The 13,698-nt window shown below is 34.0% G+C and overlaps 1 protein-coding gene across 3 annotated transcripts in view; it reads right to left on the bottom strand.

Annotated features, from left to right (window-relative positions):
* Mrtf (Myocardin-related transcription factor) overlaps window positions 1-13,698 on the bottom strand; it is a 96,688-nt gene that overhangs the window by 49,507 nt on the left and 33,483 nt on the right. The window contains exon 2 of one of the 3 annotated variants that reach the window (XM_088205070.1): window positions 3,117-3,142. The exons of the other annotated variants lie outside the window; for them this stretch is intronic. The gene's annotated coding sequence lies outside the window, so the exon portion shown is untranslated. The remainder of the gene's footprint in view (window positions 1-3,116; window positions 3,143-13,698) is intronic. 3 annotated transcript variants of the gene reach the window in all.

Here is a 13,698-nt window from a genome sequence, read left to right as displayed (position 1 = left end):
TTGTTTTAAGAGGAAAAACAATTCAAAGTTGTTTGTGTTACAATAGTAATAAAATACGGGCCTTTGAGAATTTAACTGAAAACATGGCAGTTTATATGATGCGGTAAATATGCACATACGTTTCGTTTTTCTCAGTAATATGTTAAAATAAACACCAAGTGATTTTCAGACACGACATTCAAAGTTTGGTCCTAGATTCAGACACTACGTTCGATAAATGCAATACATCATCCGAAAATATACCATTACGAAAAGTTCATAGCGTAAACATTTACAGTAGTCCGATAACATTGTGCATAATGTGCGTCAGGAAAAGTGAGACGGAACCGACTTGGTCCGATCCGCCAGAAGCTAGCCGGCCGAATAAAAATCGTGTTAAACACTGTCAGTTATGTTTACAATAGCCGCCGTAAACACTTCAACGCAACAACACTACTCTCTAAAATCTCTGTAAAAATCATCAAGAACAATAAATAAGCTCGGGGTGGGTTTGGCAGACTAAACGGCGCCGCGAAATGGAAACGTAACCATAAAGATTGACAAGAATTATCGTATCGTTAAATTCGGTTCAATGAAATAGGCGATCGTTAAAAAAGTGTGTTAAAAAAAGTTTTCTTGGAAATAAAGACAGGGCAGGATGGGTCACTTTAATGACTTTGGCTCTAAAAGCGCTTTGTTTACGAATTGCATAACACCGGCGCGAAAATAGACTAACTGTAAGCGATGGTGGCGAAAAAACAGATGATTCATGCATGCGGTTGTGCGGAAAATTCGACCACGTGTACATCACAACAGATTGATTTTTATAATGTTCTTAAAACAGCGAAAACTTAAAATCGTGTCGGCGCCGTCGTAGTGGGAACGCTCGGCAACGAGCGTTCCCACTGCGACGGCAACAGCATAAAGGACATTAGAATGGACTATATTCAATAAAGTAAAACACCACTTAACCAGATCAATTTTTACATCAAAATAAGTGAAAAATGGCTACCCTTTAAATTAAAATGGTTATCCTTATAAAAAAAATTACAAACCTAATGGTCATTTTCGCAAAAAAATCATGAAAATTTTATGAAAATAATAGATTGATGTTCATGCTTCATACCAACGAATGAAGATTTATTCCTTTGTATAAAATTGACAATTATAGAATCAACCAATTTATATTGAACGCCATCGATATCATATAAATAATACAATAGGTTGAATTAAAAATAATTATATGTATCACAATAACTACATTATGTATTAATTTAATTAATAGTATTATCTTAAATTATAGAATACAAAATAACATGTTGATTACAACTGTAACATTTACAATCGAAACCAGCGATTGAAGCGAACAAAGAAGGCATTACACTATAACAAATTGACCCTTCGTCTACGCGCGCATCTGCTAAATCATGCATGACGACATAGTCTCGCAGAAGCAATGCATTTAAGAGATGAATGTTTTTTGGGTATAATTAAATAAAAATCTCGCGCAAAAAAGTAATTGACAGCCTATTTTACTGTAATATTCGGGATGTAAAACTGTTTCCTACAAAGAGCCAAAACATAAAAATTTTAAAACCAAAATAGCGACAAAAAGAATGATATATAAACGAAAGTTATAAAGGCTTGCATTTTTCGTATAAAATCACTCATTCTGGGGCACACTCTTTTAAAATAATAATATTATTGCGTAAATTTGTCTAAATCAAATTTTATATTGTGTTTATAAAACATAAATTGGGATTATGTAAGAACTACCTACAACTACACAAAGACCATCTGCAAATCCTTTATCGTTCATCAACAAATACAAAGAAAAACGATTTTAAGAGCTCTTATTGAAATTGACGCACCGACCGTGAGAAACAAAACATATATGGCAGTAAAAGTGCCATAAATACATCTATTAGCTTTACAACCATAAGGAACTAAAGGAAAATTTAAAACAAAACGGGTCTAAAAGTACTCGTGCAATGGAGGGATTATGTTGATTGCGATACCCTTTTTATATGCAATATATTTTATTTTATTTATTTATTTACTTTTTATTAAATCTTTCGTTGTAGCCTGACAGGCGTAAGCCCAATGCGTAAGTCAAGCAGATATAATGAATACCTACAAGTAAGTATTAACCACCAGACAAAGTCTGGGAATCAGTGACGTCTATATTCATAATTATAAATTATTGTGTAATTTAATATATAACTAATAGGTATTGGTTTTGTAATAATTACGCAATTTTTTATAAATTAAAAATTGAGTTCGCTACGTGGGTGCGAACCCGAAACCTCAGAGTTATTAGTCTGAGACGTTACAGACTACGCTATTCCGTCTAATCTATCATTTATAATCAAACATCTTTTACATTTCACTCTGTTATTTTGTTAATAGATTACTTCGTCATAATGCAAGCACTGCAAAATTATGCATGATTACAATAAGACTATAATGTGATAAGAAAAATTAGCAACATATAAATACATAGTGAACCGAATCAAATGTAGTTGTAATTAAAAATATATATTGTGTTTACGCAAAATGACACAATTCACCTCAATGGAACCCCCCCATGCTCATAAATAACCATATTCAGTAATCTAGCAGGCAATCAATCTCCGAGCTACTAGTTCATAGCTCATAAAGCGCAGGCAACAAGAGCAACCGCAAGATTCCCGCGAATAATTTGGCCGCATTTCAATACGTAACAACCCGCTCCGAAAATAATACAATAGTAAATTAAAAGAGAAACGTACGAAAATCTCAATTGCCGTAAGGAATTCTTGGCGAACGCAAGCGCGGTTTTAGCCAACGACCTACCCGGAACAAAAAGTTCGGCACAGCTGAACGACTCTCGTTTTATCGGACACACTGTAAATCAAGCGGTGTGATAATTTTTATAAAAAAAAAAAAATTGTAGTGGTGGTCTTATTTTTATTATTGTGTAGTTGAAAAGATGTATGTATTTATACATTGCATCGTGGACGATAGCCAATCGTCGGTTTTATTGCGATAATTTCTTCGCATGCCTTGATGTTAAATAATAATGTAATCTAATGTGACATTCGTTAAATTCGTTATTTAGTTCAGCGCTGTCCCAACTGCATTAGAAAAATACATACACACAACCGGCCATAGGCGCTTCAGCCTGTAAATACAAAGAAGACATTGAAGTATCTCATCTTGTCTAATAATTATTTTTAACGAGTACATCACTAACAAGGGATAAACTTCCACTCCATTTTTTTATAATAAACTGCACTTCCTCCTGCTATAATTCACTAACCAATCATTACTGGTTTGTTTCGTAGCATTGTTAACTGGACAAAAAAATACTAGCCTTGTAGCTTAACTTTTTAAATATCCTACATACTTCCGTATTAAAAATATCATTTAAATAAAAGCGGTTTAGAAACACCCATATGAGAACAGTAAAAAAATAGAAATTACCAAAAATGTAAACAATGGACGTTTACGATATCCTTTCAAAGACGTAGCGCATAATTAATCAGTACTGTTAATTCTGGTGTGATCAACACAAATGAAATCGTTCATGGCATAATTATTTTTGTGGCTCAGTTATTTTTTTCCTACACCCTATTAACCTCTTGTTTATTTTCTTTCGCTTTTTTTAATATATATTTTCATCTTCATTGTGCTTTGATATTAGAGTTGCAACAAAAAAAAATAAAGCACTGAATCAATCTCCACATCTCACTACACATCGAGAGACGAAACTCAAAGAGATGCGCCTAGCCGGTAAGCATTGCCAACGATCGCTTCCACATAACAATGCTAGAGAATAATGGCGAGATTATCTCGAGTTAATGAGGTTGGGAACGGCAGCCGCAGCAACAGCATCCGCCAGATCGCATCGTCTAGCCGCGATAGATAGATCTATTTATACCGTTTAACATTGAAACTTTCCGGAGAGATGCTGCGCCGAGAGATGATGAGTGCCGGCAGATAACCGACTCACTCACTCGTCCTATAATTGTAGTTTTCGACGCGGGGCGGCTATAAATAGGCCGCGGAAAAAAGCTCGGATAAGATATAGGGCGTGAAGAACGAGGGATGTCCTGTTGTGCTACGCACCTGCCTACTACTCACCCGCGGTGACCTTATTTCTGGCAATTAGTTAATGGCGGAAGTGGGGTAAAAAATTAAATCAACAACAAAAAGAACAAAGGAACTAAATGGGTCACGAATGATGCTCTTTCTAAATCCATGTTATTTTTTATTGTATGCGTGAGTAAATACCTATGAATGCGCACTATATTGCGAACACAACTACAAACTTATTAATTTAAAAGTTTCCAAATCGCTACTTTTTAACATTCCATATTCATTATAAAGATGCGGATGTTTCATATGAAATATTATTTATAATGTGTCATATTCAAATTCGTGTCAATTAGCAGGTAGTTAAAATACTTGGAGACTATTTAATAAATAACTTGAGATAATTTCAAGGCCTTGGTGTATAAATGTTTTAGTTTATTTATTTAGTGGAATATCTGTAGAATAATATTTTAAAATATAAACTAGACTACTTTTAACATTTGTATGCGGTAGGCGAGAACCTCCGGTTAAAAGCGGGAAACGAGAACGAAACTTTTTTTGTACTGTGATGTCGCAAAAAAATATGCCCATCATTTACCATAAATATCTACTATTTAGGGCATGAATCTGTTATTCTACGATACTTCAACACAATCGACTGATATTTTTTAACTAAAGCATAATCAAATAACACATAAAATACATTTTCAAACACATCCTTAGTTTTTTGTTTCCAAGGCTAAAAAAGCTACCCAAAGCAATCGCTTTTAAAATAATTTTAAGATTAAAATTCCGGTCGTTACGTTGACAAAATTATAGCCGATTTAGAATTTTATTATTCTTTGGATAAAAAAGAAATTGATTTTATGAACAATTGGTTTATTGATTTGATTTTTTGGACTATTAGTTACATTTTAAATAGCTGCTCGCATTGTGTCCAATGCTTTTTTTTATCTAAATTAGTATTGCGGAAGCTGAGTTTTTTGAAAGAGAAACTATTTTGGGGTCGTGAAATTAACAAAAAATATTTGACAAAAAAGATAAGGCTTTTATTAAATAATAAGCAAGTGCCAGTAAAATCGCGAAATAAAATTCAATAGTCGCCAGATAGTGCCAAGCGACGCAACGCAGACCGCGTACTTTCTCAGTCTCTAAGCGACTGCCGGAAAATTAACACATGACTTAAAGCTTGCGATTTCCAATACAGATTCTTTGCAAGCGCATACCTCATTCGTATAAAAGTTTTTAAAGGCATTTTACATTAAAAAAATATTTATACATATTAGAGGTGGTCGAGGGCCGAGGCTGCGACTGAGATACACCCCTCTGGGATCTTGGGGGGTGGTGCTGTTACAAGGATTATACTCAAATGCATGTAATTGCAAAGCAATGCAGGTCAGCCAACGAGAGCACCAAAAGTCGGCCACGACGCCCGGGAGAAATACTAATGAAACTCCAATAAAATATGTAGTACTACGGGGGGGTGGGTACCGCTCATCGTACGTTGGACTCGTAAGGCCTAAGTACTGTTAACGGCAGTAGCGCACGCAACGGATACTAAAGTAGTTATACTCCTGTTTGATTGTCAAATATATTTTACTTTAAATTCTAACTGCTTTATTTTTTTGTAAAAAAAATGTGTAATTATAGGAAATGTAAGTGTATAATACTAATATAATTGTAAAATCCTTTTATAACACAGTATTTTAAAATTAAAATTATATTAACATATGTTATATATTGACATGATTTTTTTGTATACATATGTTAACGTATACTTAAATATACATAGTATGTGTATGTGTATATTGATCATATATGATGAGAATTTTCGCTGTGCGCAATTTTCATTTCGCATAGCATTGCGTGTCAACAAAGAATTTAGAAATCATGCAGGACAACCGGTATTGCACAATAACCACAAACTTTCACCGAATACCGCAGCTTTAAAACTTAACCATTGTAAGAGTCAATATACACGCCAGAGACAATGTGTTTTGCTTTGTGCGAAACACATAAACAAGCTATATATAACGATCGATATAAATTGGTTTTTCAATAATACCTTATTAAATGTCGTGCACATTTCACAACGATTGCTTTTATCGTCAAATCTTCAGCCGCGTCTCCGGCAATACTGCGCATGCACTCATTTTTTTTTTTTAAATAAATATTCGTGCAATTGCGTCGGTTGTCCGTGTCCTTGTCTATGATGAAAATAATAACACCGATTGTTTCAAAACGGACCGTTTACAAAAAGCGAAAAAAGCACGGCTGGACCATAGCCAGAATCAGTTGTTTTTAACGATATTATAAAAGAAATAATACATCCGAGGACAGATGAAACTATTCATTTTCGCTCCTCAGGGCTACTGACTACTGACAATGGACGAGCGACAGTCAATGCTAATTTCTTAATTATCCCAACGCAAGAAGCGTCATTTCGGACACTTGTTCAAAAGAAATGGTCACAACTCACGAAGTCGATTCATCAAACGTTCAAAAGCATTGTTCGATATATGGGTCAACGCAGAAATACAACCATCAATAATAATAATGCGCGTCTTAATGTACCGGAAAGCCGTAAAGACGTTAAGAAATCACACGTCTAAGCGAAAGCTCTGAATTATTTATTTTTATTCGTTTCATTCGAAGGCCGGTGCGACAAAAAAATGTGCACTATATAATCGCATATATAAAAGTATACAAAAAAGACTTGACAAGTGACTGGAATGCAAGATGAGCCAAAACGCAGTTTTAACAATATAATTTATATTTTTATCGTCTTGTATGATAATTGAGTTTTACCGCATAATATATATTGCCCCTGTCGTCGTAGCATTTGTCGCATTTTCTACGACATTAGTCTACGTTCTTATAAAACACGAACGTCTTTAGCGTAGAAAACAATAAATAACGAGAATATTTTATTTTGCAATTTACTTGGCGATTCGACAATAAAATGCAAATTATATCGTACGAAAAATCGTACATTACCAACAAGCAAGTTTAATGTGACAGTCGATTAAGATGTTTTCAAATATTCACCAATTTAAACAGCGGTATAAATACAAACTACTATGATTTTATGTAAAAGGTAAATGGGTAATATATGTGTTATGAAATTATGAATTTAAAGACTTATAATAAAATTAATTGACCACTCACAAGTCAAGAGTCATTGCTCCATGTCATCGGATTGAACAAAAATCACCCTTTGGCGAAGAAAAATAATATATGAGAGGCGTTTTTTATCAGTTACATTATTCAACAATCAGCATAATACACATTAAGTGATATACGCGATCTTCGGAGCATTTCAAGCAGATGATATTATTCTAAAAACTTTAACTTTGAACATCGTGTTAAATATAAAATATATCTTAAATACTAAGTATAGAAATGCACATCCACAATGCATCAAAAACACACGTCTCCCGAATATCAAGAGACCACAAATTACGCACCATTTCCACGGATTCTAATTATAATATTCGTGATATATGGACAAAAATATACAGAAAATAATAAAAACGATTCGACACTAAAAGGGATTTAGTGCCGAAAGAAGAACACATGGTATGTGTACCTTGATTCTTTTCACTCCTTTTTATCGCGGAGCGCGACGAACCGTCGGAATAAATGGACCGAGAGGGACTTTTTCATCTCGAAACGCGTCCAAGAGTTTTTATTTCCCTCGAGATACGCCCTCAACCCGTTGGAAGAAGGTTATTTATCGGGATTTAAAATGAGTTATTATCTCTAATAGGTGCCGCGCCTTTCATTTCAACGAAATTAAAAAATATTGAACGCCACTTCATATGACACATGCGTTTCATCTTCAACGCTTTCACAATTTGTATAACTCAAACATGTAGTGCGTACATAAAGGTTGAACCAGCAATAATATATGAATACATATCTTATTTGGGTAACATGCTTTTTATCGCAGACTTAATAATAAAAGTTTAATGCATTTAACAACATTAACAACAAACACTATTGATAATAATATCATAAATTATATTATAAAAAATGCAAAAAATAGCAATAATAAATAATACAGATTAAGTTTCCAAATATTCGTTATTCAATCAAATATACGAATATTTGTAAGGTTATAAAGAATAAAAAAAATCGATACCAGCCGCTGAGAAAGACCACAGCTGCACAATATTAAGTCGAAAATATGAGTAATTTTTGGAATTTCGGCAACTATAAATTGTTTTTTTAGGCTATTATTTATTATGGCAAAATAAATAAAATGGAATAATAAGATACATGCAAATCAAAATGCAATCAATTTTGTGTTAAAAATATTTCATTTCAACCATTTAAAATCGATTCGGCTTTAAATCAATGTGAAAATCTTACGGAACACGAATTACTCCTGGCTTTTATTTATAGACATTTAAGTAGGTGTACAAATTTAAGTCGCACAATAAAATAGAGCTTAAAACACCTATAAGAGTCGACATTACAAACACATAAGGCTTACATAATTGAAGGATGAAAATGATTTTAATTTAAAACAATTAAAATGAAAATCAATATTCATCTGTTTTTACATATAATCATTTAAAGAGCGAACTAAAGAATGTATTACTACAAAAGTGTTTAGGTAAATCCAGAAAAACATATGTTTTTCAAGTTGTTAAATTTAAATTTTATCGACCATTCACCGTCACTAAATTTTAATGATTTGTGTGCCATTAATACCAGAATTCCGTACATATTAACCCATTAGTTGCCTATCCTTTTTTGATTAATATCGAACTAGCGAAATATAACACAATAAAAATATATATGTTCCGTAAAAATGATATTCCTACCTACATCCCACTTCAATTATGTTACATCAGATTTCGGCAAGCAAAGGGTTAAACAGTGAGGGAATTTTTCAAACAATCGATATCGAAGTCCAATAATGACTGTTGTGGAGTTAAACTCTAGTTGGCTCTCTGCGAGCTTTCGTGACGTCACTGTCGAGGAATCTGGGCACCGGGGGGACACGGTCCATGAGAGACGTTTTCGTCAAATGTTAATGAAGCGGCCGTCGGCCGGCTTAGAAGTTTTCTATTATCCATTGTCGACGTGACGATCTAGGCATCAATCAACTTACTACACATACCGTGTGTGTGCCATTTGGGAGTTGTGATTTTAACCGTGGCGCGACGCGTTTTCTTGCTGGCGTAATTTAGCGCGCCGCGTAAAAGCTTAACGATTCGCGACGCAACAAAGGTCGTTCGATGCGCGAGATGAAAAACATAGTTGCCTGAGATGAAAATGTCGGGAAAACGTATTTTAATAGAACAGACATTAAATGTCCGTTTTCATCATTTGTGTGTTTTCTATATCCCTAACATAATTTCATTCAGTTATAAAATATGATACGATGGCATTGAAGAACATACATTAACCCTTTGCTTGCCAAAATCCGATATATCGAATTTTGATAGAATTGCTGGATCAATGTTAATTAGCTGTATGGCATTTGCTTCAGGAGTAAATAAAATATGTTCTAAGCATATATTTATTTTATTAGGTAATGCGCATATATTTAGATAGTATACCATAAAAGCTTGGCAACAAAGGGTTAAATATAAATATTTAGTTTGGAAAATCCAGAAACCCCAATATACTATAAATATCAGCGTACGCCACAGCTTCCACTTTTTATCCAAAAAACACGCACACTAAACTAATACAATCGTATTGTATGAGTTGACAACCAGCTACTGTGATGTTATATATTATTATTTTATTTATTTTGTGCAAAATGGGCCGAAATATTTACAATTATAGCCGGATACTATTATTTGTATCATGATAATCAAAATTTGGAATGTTTTTAATTACATTTTTAAATAATATGTCATACGTGTAACATTATTATCGACCTCTGACCTATAAAAAATCGCCGAAATATGCCGATACGCTGCAGTTTCCTGATAATAACAAAACAGAGACAAAAACAGCACATAATCGTATTTTCGTGCGACGTATATGACTCGGCCCTAGCATGCGCGAATGTATATGTAAAAAACATGGAAACCGTGGCGTACGCTGATATATATCACCTGCAATGGTAATAGTATTTCAAAGAAAAAAAAACATATTTCGAAAATCTTGTCAGGTTCATAAATTGAACCACTCTTCTATTCACAATTGGAATGAATAACTTATGCTATTAACCCTTTCGCCGCGGCTGGTATTTTTGCACGCTATTTCGCACTCTGTTAATATTTGGTGGGCATCTAATCATGACACAAATATTCATTAAACATTATTACTAAAAAATGTATCACTAAATTATATAAAATAACCATAAAACAGGTCTCAAAGCTTCGTGGCACCTTTAGGTGCACAATGCGTATTGGCAGTTTACTTGATGTCATTGTGGAAGGTCCCCACCCAAATGCGCAGACAAAAGGCTAATGGAATATAACTTGACAGTTGCGTAATTCAAACAAAGGGTAAACCCACAAGAAGATAGCGACACATAACACAATAGTAATATCACAGCAAACCCTCGGAATGTACAGAGGAAAAAAAATCTTTTGGACATAAAAGGAATGCATAGACAATGTGTCATTATTACGCTCGTAATGACCATAGAATTCTTATCCTTTAAATAAATAATACGCTATCGGGCGACAGAAAATATTTCATTGGTCGAATATAAAAACGCATTAATTGATCGACTGATCTCTGCATTGTTGTGTTTAGGCGGAAACGTCCCGAATCAACCATTTAAAAGGTCTGACTCTGGAGAGAGAAAGGCAGACGGCGACGAGTCGAATCAGTAGACGAAAGACAGTTTGCGACTAGAGACAGACCTGGGAGTCGAGACGAGCAACGAGACCTCAGAGGACAATCCCGAGCGCTTGAAATAAAGAATAACACAATTCTCCAATATTTCGCTTTGGTATATGTACTATAAATTAATAAATAATTACCAGAAAAAATCACACCCCTTCGATCTCAACACCCGAAAGTATGTATTATAAAAGACCATAAAAGTCCAGATTGACTTGTGATAAAGCGTTTTAACCGTTTCAGAAAAAATAAAATTTCTTCGTTAAAATGGGACACCGCCGTGAGAAAACATTTAACAGCTCACGTCACAAAGTATTGACCGCAGAACCAGCCGATATCCGGCGCTCCTCCGACCTGATCTTTCGATCGACGTATAAAGCTAAAAAGCACTTTTTTCTTTTTGTTATCGCGGTAATACACATTTATCATTTCAAAAAAAATGTGATTAAAGTAAGTATTGCACTATTCTTTGAAAATTATGTGTCTACTCATGAACCATTAATGCTATAGAAAAAAATAATTTCAATGTCACAGTAGTCGTTCCAAAAAAGGACCATAAAAAACTTGAACTTTGTGATAGCACAGAAATAAATCGAATAATCAAGCAGTTTTCTCATCTAGCATTCAACAAGTTGTTATTCCAACTTTGACTTGACAAAAACATGAAACATAACAAGACAAGATAAGCTTCGAGGAGCTAAAAAAGCCACGGAACGATTTTCATTTGAGAATGAATAAAAATAACCTTAGTGACTGACATCGTTCTGAGTGATACACGTCATTCATTAGTATGGGCTATTGACAAAGAGAAGATAGGGTAGCATCCCTTAGAAATCTAACTAGTCTCGGGAAAAAAAGCGAAAAACGATTGACCTTTGCACGGAGTGCGGACATGTCCAAATCGCCGTCCGATAAACACTAAATGGGGAACGCCGAGTGCCTGTCGGCCAGCTCATTGGAATGAGCGTCGGTCCGGCAGGCGCGCCGCCGCCGCGTCTTTCGCAAGTCTCTTGGCATGGACGCCGACGGCAGGGCGACCACACCGGCGGCTGCGAAAAGTCTACGCCGTGAGGACCCATGAATGAAAGAGAAAATGTTGGCCGCCGCTGACCGGGCGAGAGTCAACGCTCGTTGTTACGCCACAAGGCCTCCGCGGATGCAATCGCGGCGGTTGGCTAAAGCGAGCGCGTGCATCGGGAAAAGCTCTCGCCGCCGACGCAGCAGTCTATTACGTCATCGGTGCATTTCGTACAATGCAAAAGCTCTCGAGAGAGAGATAGGAAAGCTCGCGCGACGCTGCGCGATCGAGAATAGCGGCCGTGCGTGTATGCGGAGACTTCGAACGCTAGAGGCGAACGGACCTATGGCAACAATTCGGCGGCGAGATAGCCATAAGTGTATACAATGTGACGTCTAGAATAGGGCTTCCAAACTGATTAAAACCGAAACTGATTAACCAGGTTTTTGGTCATTAAAAAAACGATAAACAACTTTTCAACTTGGTTGACCGTTTTTTAACGTTTATTTTTTAATTAAATAAGGAATATTTTTTTCAAAAATTATAAGTAACAAAAAATCGATGAATAAATTCATAAGAAAAGCGACAGCGATAAGACTGCACCATTGCCTCAAACATAAAAATATATTACCTATTATGATTCTTCCAAAAGTGAAAGATGAATCATTTCAACTACAAAAATATAAAAACAGCGTACTGCAAATCTTGAAAAATTATACAATTCCTTATTAACAAATAATGTCAACCGCAAGGGAACGTGTTTTTGATGTTGCAAATATTTTTTGTACGAAAGTTCTAAATTCGATGTAACATTATAAACTTGCTGCATTAGTATTTTTAAAATATTATTTTAAAAAAAATCAACTACAATACATATCTTCACATTTTCTAATTTTAATTTCGTTTAATTGTTCGTGGTATTTTTTTATATTTATCCATTATAATATTTTAAATATATATATTCCAAATTTTGTCCCTAAATGTATTTTTCTTGTCAATAAATTTATTTTTGTCTATTACAATGTATTTTATTTCAAATTTTTAACGATTTATATATTTTTTGTACATCTACTACGCAAACGAAAATAAAAAAATGTATGTATGTATGTATGTATATTCTCAAATATTATTACATATTATTTTTCGTTGATTTCATTAATTATTTCTGATTATTTTACCATGAATACTATATTTATAAGCAATTAAATTATAATTTTTTGTATAATTTTAATCAAATAGTTACATTTTTATTTTTTTAAATAAAAATTTAAAACATTAGAAATATCTTATTTTTTTGAGAACGGTTAAAACCTAGTCTAAAAGCAGGAGGACAATAATTTAAATGAACAATATATAAAATAATAGGTCAAAATAGTGAACACCTTATTAATAACTCTCTAATTATGTGGAACAAATAAAACAAATGACTTCTAAAAATGAAATAAAATCTCGATGACGACTATGGCGAATTTAAGCCTCACGCGAACGATAATAAGTGGCTTTAAGCAACGAAAGAGCCATATAAAAGGGTAGCGAAACAAAGTATATAAAAACGTGCAGAGCACCCAATATTGCACAATAACCACAAGCTTTCAAACGCCATTAATAATAACAAGGAACACGTATTTCGAGCAACTTGCGATAGATGCTAAAATTCATAATATATACAAATACACTAAAATAATAAATTTGATTTTTTATTGAGAAATTTTATTTTTAAAATATAGACGATTTTTATATACCGTGGTTTATATTATTATATAGGTATTGATGTTTCATTATCGTGCTGAAGAATAACAGATTTT

Source organism: Plectrocnemia conspersa, unplaced genomic scaffold, assembly GCF_051122295.1.
Source record: "Plectrocnemia conspersa isolate PC_06_02 unplaced genomic scaffold, ASM5112229v1 ptg000002l, whole genome shotgun sequence".
Classification (NCBI taxonomy): Eukaryota; Metazoa; Arthropoda; class Insecta; order Trichoptera; family Polycentropodidae; genus Plectrocnemia; species Plectrocnemia conspersa.
Note: the sequence above shows the minus strand (reverse complement) of the source record. Positions and strands in the feature narration are given on the sequence as shown.